We start from the raw sequence: 10,686 nt of genomic DNA, 5'->3' as shown, positions 1-10,686 counted from the left end.
GTAAGACCTCTCCTTGTGGAGAAGTTATATATCTATACCTTATTGCACTTAGACATCGCCATGTGGCTTGCTCTGACCATTCAACTATGGTGGAACTTTCTGGGCAGAACATTTAAGAGCGAACTCATAGCTTGCTTTGCCAGTTTTCTCCCTCAGAAGATTGACCATTTTCAGATACGGACTTCTTCATCCAAGTTTCCAAAGAAAGGATGACATGGACTAGAGTGACAGCTATCTGTGATCAGAAAGTTGCATGGAACAACTTACGTGACAAATTATATGAAAAATGAAACTTTATAAACTGGTGAGTTTGCTGGGATTATGTGTTATTGTCATAATATGGCTTAGTTGACAGATACAGTTAAGACAGAATAAACAGGCTTTTTGTTTTTTTATCTTGGTGTTCATGACACTAACAACAACAAATTCCACCACTTCTGTTCTCAAAATGCTTATACTCCATCAGTGTTACAGAGACCAATGAAGTAACATGATTTACTAGAATACCAGGGAAAGAAATAGAGGACTAGCCCTTAGTAAAGATGATTCCAGGAAAAGGAAAAAGTTTTAAACTAATAAACAAAAAAGATGGGCAGATCTCAGAGAGTTGCATTCAGTCTTTCTTAGACTCAGGTCAGGGGGTAATAGAGTATGCTTACCATGGGAATGTGCACTGGACATTTAATGCATGTCATTCTAGAAATGAACCTCCACCCAACATGAACACTTTTCCCATTGATACAAAATACTATTCAGGATATGATACTTTTAAAGGGATTTGACCTCATGTGTGTACAAAAAATAAAATTTGATATATTTTCCTTTCTTCCATCAGTCTGTCTTATATACTATGCTTCCCACTCCATCAATACTCATTTACAAGATGAAGAGTATGCCTAACACCTACTGTAAGTGGGTAAATCTAAGGTGGCTTATGTGTTATGCTTTCTATGCAGACATAATTACATAGCAATTATTTAATAGGGGGAGTTGATCTCATGTATTCTTTTCACTTATTAAGGATTTTTCCTTCAAGCATAAAAATGAGTTTGTAACTCACCCGAGTAACATAAAAAGTTAACAATTTTCCCATATTGTTTTGTGTTTTGATCGTATGTGTAGGACTTTACTAGAGTTTTAATTATTTTATAGGATCGTAAAGTTAAAAGTAATTATTTATAAACCATGATTTTTTTCAACTACATGATGTGTTAGTGTACCAATAATGAGCATGTATGTCCCCAATCTTTTTTTCATTGTTAATAGTTATATAGGCATTATTTCTATTATAAATGGTACATGATTGGTTATTTGCTATGAAAAGACAATTTTTTATCTGAATAACATCAAGTACTATCTTGCTAAAAGGCATTTTTTGTGCTTTAACAATATTTCAGCACTCCTGACATTTATAGCAAATCATAGCACCACTATCTGTCTCAGGGATTACTATTCAAAAGATGCTTTACATAGTCATTTCAAGTGTGTCTAAAGGAAAATGTTGTGCACCAACCACACCATAGATGCATGAATGAGATTTTGTTGTTGTTAAAATTTTATGTGCATTTATATTTAATATGCCTAGGGAAATTGATTCAATGTAAAGGCATAAAACCAGGATGCATTGCTTTCTGTTCTTACATTTATGAAAAAAAAATCTGTGAAACATATCAGATGATGATGACAGCCTCCCTTTCTACTATCATTTTTATGAAAGTGACTTGCAAGTTTTCAACTGCAGTCATACCTTCTTTCCTGAGTACAGATCTGAATTTCCAATGACAAGCTGGACATCCTTTAGAATATCCTAAGAAATGCAAAAACTCACAAGGTTGTGGCTCATGCCTCTTTGTCTCTTGTTGTAACTACAGTGCCAAGGACAACGCACAAGAAATTATTAATGAATATATTATTTAATTAATTTAATTAATGACCATTATTTGCTTTATGACTAATATTACAAAGGACAAAATGAGTTAAAGATGGATTTACATATGGCTGCTAGCTAGAACAATCTTTTATAAATGCAAACTAAGTAATATTATTCTATTCCTAATACATCAGAGGCAGACCATTGCTCTCAGGGTAAAATGCTAACTCTAAAATAGTTTGAGCAGTCCTTAATTATGGAGAAGGCAATGGCACCCCACTCCAGTACTCTTGCCTGGAAAATCCCATGGACGGAGGAGCCTGGTAGGCTGTAGTCCATAGCGTCGCTAGGAGTCGGACACGACTGAGTGACTTCACTTTCACTTTTCACTTTCATGCATTGGAGAAGGAAATGGCAACCCACTCTTGTGTTCTTGCCTGGAGAATCCCAGGGATGGGGAAGCCTGGTGAGCTGCCCTCTATGGGATCGCACAGAGTCGGACACGACTGAAGCGACTAGCAGCAGCAGCAACAGCAGTCCTTAATTATAGTCCTTCTGCTTACTACTTATATCAGGCTCCTGGAAGTCCTTATCTGCTAAACTCCTTCCATGTTAACTTCTCCCTAGCCAGGACACCTATCTCCTTAGTAAAACCTTTCTATTTCTTCTCTCATCTTTAGCAATTTAACTTTTTTTTTTTTTTTTCAGACTGCAACTGAAAATCCATTTCGTCCTAAAAATTTCTATAATCTCTGCTGTATGCTGCTAGACTATTGGTTTTTTATAATTTAAATTTGTAGTATAAAACTACAAATTTTATAATTTGTAGTTGTAATTGTTTGCGACTTTGGTCCAAATATCACACAATACCATAATTTCTTGTGGTATTTAGCATATACATGTTATTTTTAGAATCACATTTCCCAATAAAGTGCCTGATTATACCAAATGTCACATGTTCCTAATAAATGAGTATTAAAAAAAAGAGTGTGTTTCCTTACACATTATATACTTAAAGGCTGAATTCTCAATTTTTTGTTATGTTGGGTTATTCATTCTAACTGTTCTATTATAAAGTCAGTGTTTTTGGTACGATCACTGTGAAAAGTAGACTTGTTTACATGATGATGTAACTAAACAATTATTCAAAGTTCTTATATATGTGTGTACGTGTTCATGGTTTCAAATATTTGTTGTAAGCAACCATAAATGTACCAGTTAGAACTATAAATACATGATTCTAGTAAAAAAAAATTTTTAACACCTTAATGTGTCTTTGAGTTGAAGAGTGAAGATTTTCTTCATCTTCAACAGTCCTGGTTTGTATTTTTTAGTTAAGTATTCATGGAAATGTCTAGAACTAAATTCCCTATGAATGAGAATACCTAATCTCATCACATAGTGCCAAGTTCATTTGGTGATATAAGGTTCTGATGGTTAGGATGTGATCTGGAGGTCACATATTCACAGTTTCTAGAGATTAGGACATGAACATCTTTGGGGCCATTAGTCTGCCTATCATAGATAATCCATATAATTATATATCTGTATACTATGATATATACACTATATTGTGTGTGTATATATATATAGTTCATATATATCTCTTCTCATGTACATATACCACAAATATACATATAGTAGTTGCAGATAAATAGATGCTAGATAGATAGATATGGATTAGATAACAGGAAGCTATTTATTATGGAAAATTAAACAGCAACAATAAGATGGTGGAAAAAGTAAATTAATGTTAGTGAAAATAAACCAGGAGAAAACCCTGCCCATAATTTTCTATAGCTCATTTCTTAAATTTGAGATACTTTATGTATTAAAAGATGCTTTGAAAAACATTTTAATGGTCAAAAATAGTTTGATCAGTGCTAAATTTTAAAAAAAGGTAAATCCTTTTTTTAACTGTATAGAATATCTTGTGTTCTTTCAAATGCATTTATTCAACAAGTATCTATCAAATAGATACTATGTGTCAGACAATGTTTTATAAAATAAGAATGTAAACCTTGCTTTTTTTAAGTTAATAAAAGATAAGATATAAGGCTTAAATTCATATTAAGAGGTAGCTAATAATAAATAAATGGACTTCTCTGGTAGCTCAGCAGTGAAAAATCTGCCTGCAAAAGCAGGAGATGCAAGTTTGATCCTGGATTGGGAAGATACCATGGAGAATGAAATGACAACCCACTCCCGTATTCTTGCCTGGGAAATCCCATGGACAGAGGAGCCTGGCAGTCTACATACAGTCCCTCGGGTTGCAAAAAGTTGGACACAACTTAGCAACTAAACAACAACAATAATGATAAATAAACAAGTACAAAGTACAGATAAAATAGAAATTGATAAATGCCATAGAGAGTTCTATGAAATAAAGCAATAAAGGGAAGAGGGTGTTCCAGGTAGAGACATTACCATTTTAATTGTGAAGTCAGAAAAATCACTACTGAGAGGTAAATTGAAGGAAATGAAAGAAACAGAGCATCTTGGAAACTACCCTTGTCCCTAGCAAATTAGGAAACTGGTCACTCTAGATGGATCAATAGTCAGAATCATATATGCCACACTTAAAATACACACTAAATATCTAAGTTCATGTAGCAAGTAAATATTTGAGTTTGTAACTCAAAGGTAGAAAGAGATCAGGGTTTGAGATCTAAATCTAGGTATCCATCAGTTTATTGACATTATTTACAATGCTTTTATCTGGATAATATCATTACATGCAACAGGTAATTTTAGACAGAAATGTGGAAAAATCCCAGAACTCAGACGTAGGACATTCCAATTGTTAGAAGTCAGCAACGAGGATGGGAAACTAAGAAAGATAGGTAAGAGTAGAATCAGTAGAGTGTGGGATCCAGAAAAGCAATGCAAAAAGAGAAAAAAAAAGAAAAGAAAAAATGCACCTAACTGTTAAGGTGGACCAAATAAGGCAAGTTCTTTGAATTTACCATTGTATTTATGAGCTGGAACTTAGAAAAGGTTAGTTTTCTCAAAGAAGGGCAATGCCAAAGAATGTTCAAACTAACACACAATTGCACTCATTTCACATGCTAGCAATGTACAAAATTCTCCAAGTTAGGCTTCAACAGTACATGAATCGAGAACTTCCAGATGTACAAGCTGGATTCGGAAAAGGCAGAGGAACCAGAGATCAAATTGCCAACATCCACTGGATCATAGGAAAAGCAAGATCATTCCAGAAAAATATCTAATTCTGCTTCATTGACTATGCTAAAGTGTTTGACTGCATGGATCACAAAAAAACTGGAAAATTCTTAAAAGGATGGGAATACCAAACCACCTTACCTGCCTCCTGAGAAATCTGTATGCAGGTCAAGAAGCAACAGTTAGAACTGGACATGAAACAAAAGACTGGTTCCAAATAGGAAAAGGAGTACATCAAGGCTATATATTGTCACCCTGCTTATTTAACTTACATGCAGAGTAAATCATGAGAAATGCTGGGCTGAATGAAGCACCAGCTGGAATCAAGATTGCCATGAGAAATATCAATAACCTCAAAAATGCAGATGACACCACCCTTATGGCAGAAAGCTAAGGTGAGATAAAGAGCCTCTTGATAAAAGTGAAAGAGGAGAGTGAACAAGCTGGCTTAAAACTCAGCATTAAAAACATGAAGATCATGGCATCCAGTCCAATCACTTCATGGCAAATAGGGAAACAGTGGAAACAGTGACAGATTTTATTTTCTTGGGCTCCAAAGTCACTGCAGATGGTGACTGCAGACACAAAATTAAAAAAAACTATGACAAACCTGGACAGCAGAGACATTACTTTGTCAGCAAAGGTTTATTTATATAGTCAAATCTATGTTTTTTCCAGTAGTCATGCACGGATGTGAGAGTTGGACCATAAAGAAGGCTGAGCACTGAAGAAGATGTTTTTGAACTATGATGTTGAAGACTCTTCAGAGTCCCTTCGACTGTAAGGAGATCAAACCAGTCAATCCTAAAGGAAACCAATTCTGAATATTCATTGGAAGAACTGATGCTGAAGCTCCAACACTTTGGCTACTTGATGCAAAGAACTGACTCATTAGAAAAGTCCCTGATGCTGGCAAAGACTGATGGCAGGAGGAGAAAGGGACAGCAGAGGACGAGATGGTTGGATGGCATCACCAACTCAGTGGACATTAATCTGAGCAAGCTCCGGAAGATGGTGAAGTCCAAGGAAGGCTGGCATGTTGCAGTCCATCGAGTCACAAAGAGTTGGACATGACTGAGTGACTGAGCAATAACAGTAACCAATTTATGAGCTTGGTCATTTTTATTCTTCAGGAGAGCTTGTGGGGTCCTAAATGGGAAACCTTAAAAAGAAGGGCTAGCTTTGTGGTCGGAAACTAAGATGGCACCTGGCGGAAGAGATGAGGGCATGGCTTAAGTTGTTTGTCAAAACTTTTGATTGGCTCTCTTGATTTCTGTGCAGGTAGACAGTGCGTGATCACCATAGACTCCTGTTATAATGGTGGCACATGATGATTTGACCTTAAATGTGATTGGTGCAACTATGGAAAGTCCCTCACAAACCGCACCCCCCCACACACCCCGCTTGCCTTTATAAGCCGGGAGCTAGCGGCAATAAAGCGGAACTGCTTAGATGGAACCCCTGTCGCATCTGATTGTCTCTCACTTGCCAAGGGGCTGGGTTGGCAGACAGCAGGCTCACCTCTCCTTGGGACCCCTCGGCTTTGTTGAGGGAAGTTTCACTGCCTCTCTGTTTCTGCAGAGCGCCCCCCGCAAGAGCTCTTTTGCAAAATGATAGGATTCAGAAGGGAGGCAAGAGAGGATTTGGCATGTGTGGCCATGGATAACCTTTGAATGAATTTTGCTACCAAGAGTAAAATAAATTGGGCATCAGGTAATTTTTTTTTTTTTAATAAAAGAAACTTTCAGAATGCTTCTATGCTGATGGCAGTGATTCAGTACATACTGAAAATTTGATTATGAGAATCAGGGGAGAATTGTGAGAGCTATAATTCTAAACAGGCATGGGTAAACAAGCTCTAGTGTCCAATTAAAGAGGTTGGCTGGTAAAAAGCATGGTTCATACACAGTAGCAGGAATGAAGGCAACCTCTATAGGCACTGATGCAAACAGGCAGGATGACTTGCTCTTGTAGGTTACATTCTAATTATATATAAAATTTAAATTAATGGAAAGAAAGATCATCATCTGACTAGAACAATAAGAGTAAAAACATTCCAAGAGAGAAGAGTAAAAAGTAGGACCCCTCGGAAGCAATAGGGACAATTTGAATTTTATCATTATGATTCTAAATGAGATTTATTGGCATAACTGTGGATATTTCTCAGTTGTGATGTGTGTTAAGGCACAAATAGAGTAGGACTGAGTCAGATTTGGATTTTTCCAGGTAGTATCCATGAAGTAAAAAAACAAAATATTCTATTAATCTTCATGAACCAGGGAGTCTTAATTTTCAAGCAGGAAGGTAGTATGTGGGATGTGAGAGGGAGATATAACTTCTCAAAGGGGTATATATATTGTAGAAATTGGTGTACAAAGATAGTGAGGTAGAATGTTAGGGGTTTGAGGCCAGAAAATGGGATGTCTGCAATTTGGCTTATGGAGAGGTTGCAGTAACTTGTAATAACCAGGATAAAAAAGAATGGCCATGTGTGTCTGAATTCAGGAAAAGAAAATTATCTTTGGAATAGGGCACTGAGAGGCCAGGGTATTGGGGGCACCATATTTTTGGATGCTGAATTCATAAACACTTGTTCCAGTAATCTGTAGATGGATTAAAAAGTAGGCATTGGAGGCTGTATGTACACTGTTGATGAAATTCAATCTGTATTTTTATAGAGAGAGGAGAAAGAATGACTTGGAAGAAAGGTGGATGAGTAAGGATGATATTAATCCCAAATACAGTGATGTGAAGGGTACGATAAAGAAAAAAAAAATGCTTTTGAACAGTTACATGACAAGCAGTGTCCTCAGGGGATTGTTGAATTTTAATACAATAATGATCAATGTTAATATTTAAGAGAATGATATGGTAGTTAATATTTTTAAATAAGCTCTTTAACTCCATTAATTTTTGTGCTGCTCATGAAAATAATGTTACACACAATAAACTCAAGGCAGACTAATACAATGGTAAGACTCAGGGCTCTGGAGAAGAACAGACTAAGTATGATTTTCATTATTTCATATGACAAACATGTGACCTTGAGCAAACTGCTAATGTCACTGTGACACTGTGCTTTGGAGAATTAGAATTCAGTTTGAAATTTTAAAGATGTATCTCTGTATCTCTCCAAATCAAGTTCTTATTATAGCTCCTTAGTCACCTTGATACGTGGGAGACCTAAAAGGTGGAATTCTTTATTTGGGAGAATGAAGGAGAGAACAGAAGTAACTCATAAAAATAACTTTCAAATTCTAAGGCAATCACATATCCTAACAATGTCAATGGAATCTGGTGCTTCTGAGGACATTCTGTTACAGGGACAGAACTGAATATTTTGAGAACACAAAGACTGCATCCCCTGGTGAGATTATTTCAGAATACTTAACACATTTGATAAGAAAATCCCCACAATCAAAGGTCCTGTGAGGTAAGCCACAGCAGTGACTTCAAATCTCTTCTTCCCAGCAGTGCTAGGGGTCAAAACCAAGTGCCCGATAGTACACATGAGCAAAATACCAAATGCAGAAAAAGAACAAAGCCATTAATTGGAGAAAATTCTTGATTGACATGGAAGAAAAATAGAACTTGAGGAAGATAGAAATACTGAGGTATAATTCTAATTTTGATTTTCTGCTTATTTTATTTACCTTTTCCTCCTTTCGTGGATGATTCTCTGCTATCACTTAATATTACCCTTGGGCATCGAATACTGTGATTTATTTCAAATTGTTTTAAGATAGGACACATTAATAAATACTCTATATTGCATCCTATCCTAACTGAAAGAAAGAAATGTGGCATTATGAGCATAAGTGTTAGTGTTAGTTGCTCAGTCGTGCCCAACTCTTTGCGACCCCACAGACTGCAGCCTATCAGGGTCCAGTGTCCATGAGATTTTCCAGGCAAGGATGCTGGAGTGGCTTGCCATTTCCTTCTTCAAGGGATCTTCCCAACCCAAGGATCGAACCTGGGTCTCCTGCACGGCAGGCAGATTCTTTACTGACTGAGCTACAACTACATAACACACTTAAAAGATTAAGCATGTGTAACAATTTCTTGGTTCTTCTGAGGTACATTTTTATGTTTGTCTTTTTTGTTGTTGTTGTTTATATAGAACATGACCATTCAAAATTTGTTTTTGTTGTTTAGTCACTAAGTCACATCTGACTCTTTGCAAACCCATGAACTGTAGCCTAATAGCCTCTGTTCATGGGATTTCTCAGACAAGAATGCTGGAATAGGTGCCATTTTCTTCTCCAAGGGATGACTATTCAAAATACTTATAGTCAATATTCAATACTTATATTCAATATATAAAAGTAGAAGTTCAAGTCGATATGTCAAAGAAGTGCTTTCTTTGTTATTTATGTATCTCTAGATTTTATAAGCAATTATACTTTCCCTGAAATAAAATACTTATATTTCTACTCTTTCATCTGTATTTAAGTGCCACCAGTCACTTAATTATCTAAGTCAAAAATCAGATACCATTTTTATTCTGAAATGGACAAAATAAAATTAATCCACAACTACTACTATTTTTCATTTTACAAAGGCTTCCACTACCTCTCTTCAACCCTACTCTAATTCTTTTATTTGAAACTTTCACCTTGGTCATTAAAAGGACCCCTTTGCTAGTTTTCCTGTCTCCGGTCTTGTTCTCTGATTTCCAACAGCTATCCTTATCTTTGCATTAATCCTCTCTTTAAAGCACACTCAAGGTTTTTTAAATCGCTTATGCAAGATGTTTAAGGATTAGTTTTTACTATATTTTCCCCCTATACCTAAAGTGTTGATTTTTTTTCTGGACGTATCTCACTGGCCTCACATATCATATTCCTGGAATGCTCTTCTCTTATATCCTAACCCTCTAGCACACATCTCACCAGTCTAATTCACCCATTTCAACTTGATATCATTTTTTCCAGGAAGCTTTCTTTCTTTGGGTAAGTTTTAAGAAGTGTCTCTTCTGGTACCATACTTGAACAAACCAAAAGAAGATTATCAGTCCATATCTACCACAGAAATCTCTTCAACTTCCAGTCCTGTTATAGAAATTTTGAAACGACATGAAGAAACTAAAGTAGGAAGTGGTTTGTGCATACAAGATTTGAACCTTTTTGCTAAAGATGGATTGCCAGAATATGGACAGCACACTGACATATGCTAAGGAGATTTTTCATATCTTTAAATAATGACTTTTTTTTGGCCTTAAAGTGACATCAGCTATAGAGTTACAATCACAACAACTTTCAGTAACTACAAAATGTATCCAGTGAGTTGCATCAGTTTATATTTATAGTGTCTTATTTTATTTGTTAATATGCCATTTAAATATATAACACTAAAAGTGTTAACCCTCTCTGGATGAATGTGGAAATAGTCCTCCAATGCTATTGTAAATTTCTTTATCAAATTTGGTCAACTGTGGTTTCCTTTCTCCTTTTCTGTTACTTTTAAATGACAGTGATGAAAATGTATGCTTTTAAAATAGTTTTCATTTTATTTCTTACTTTGGGTTAATAATAGAAATCATTTGCTTCATACCTAAAATTAAGGGATTCTATTGGTTGTTGATTGTTGTTAATTTTAAAGTAACCGATTGGAGACTTCATTTCTGAAAAGGA

The sequence above is a fragment of the Oryx dammah genome, unplaced genomic scaffold (assembly GCF_014754425.2).
Source record: "Oryx dammah isolate SB20612 unplaced genomic scaffold, SCBI_Odam_1.1 HiC_scaffold_3, whole genome shotgun sequence".
NCBI classification, from domain to species: domain Eukaryota; kingdom Metazoa; phylum Chordata; class Mammalia; order Artiodactyla; family Bovidae; genus Oryx; species Oryx dammah.
This window is presented reverse-complemented; position numbering follows the sequence as displayed.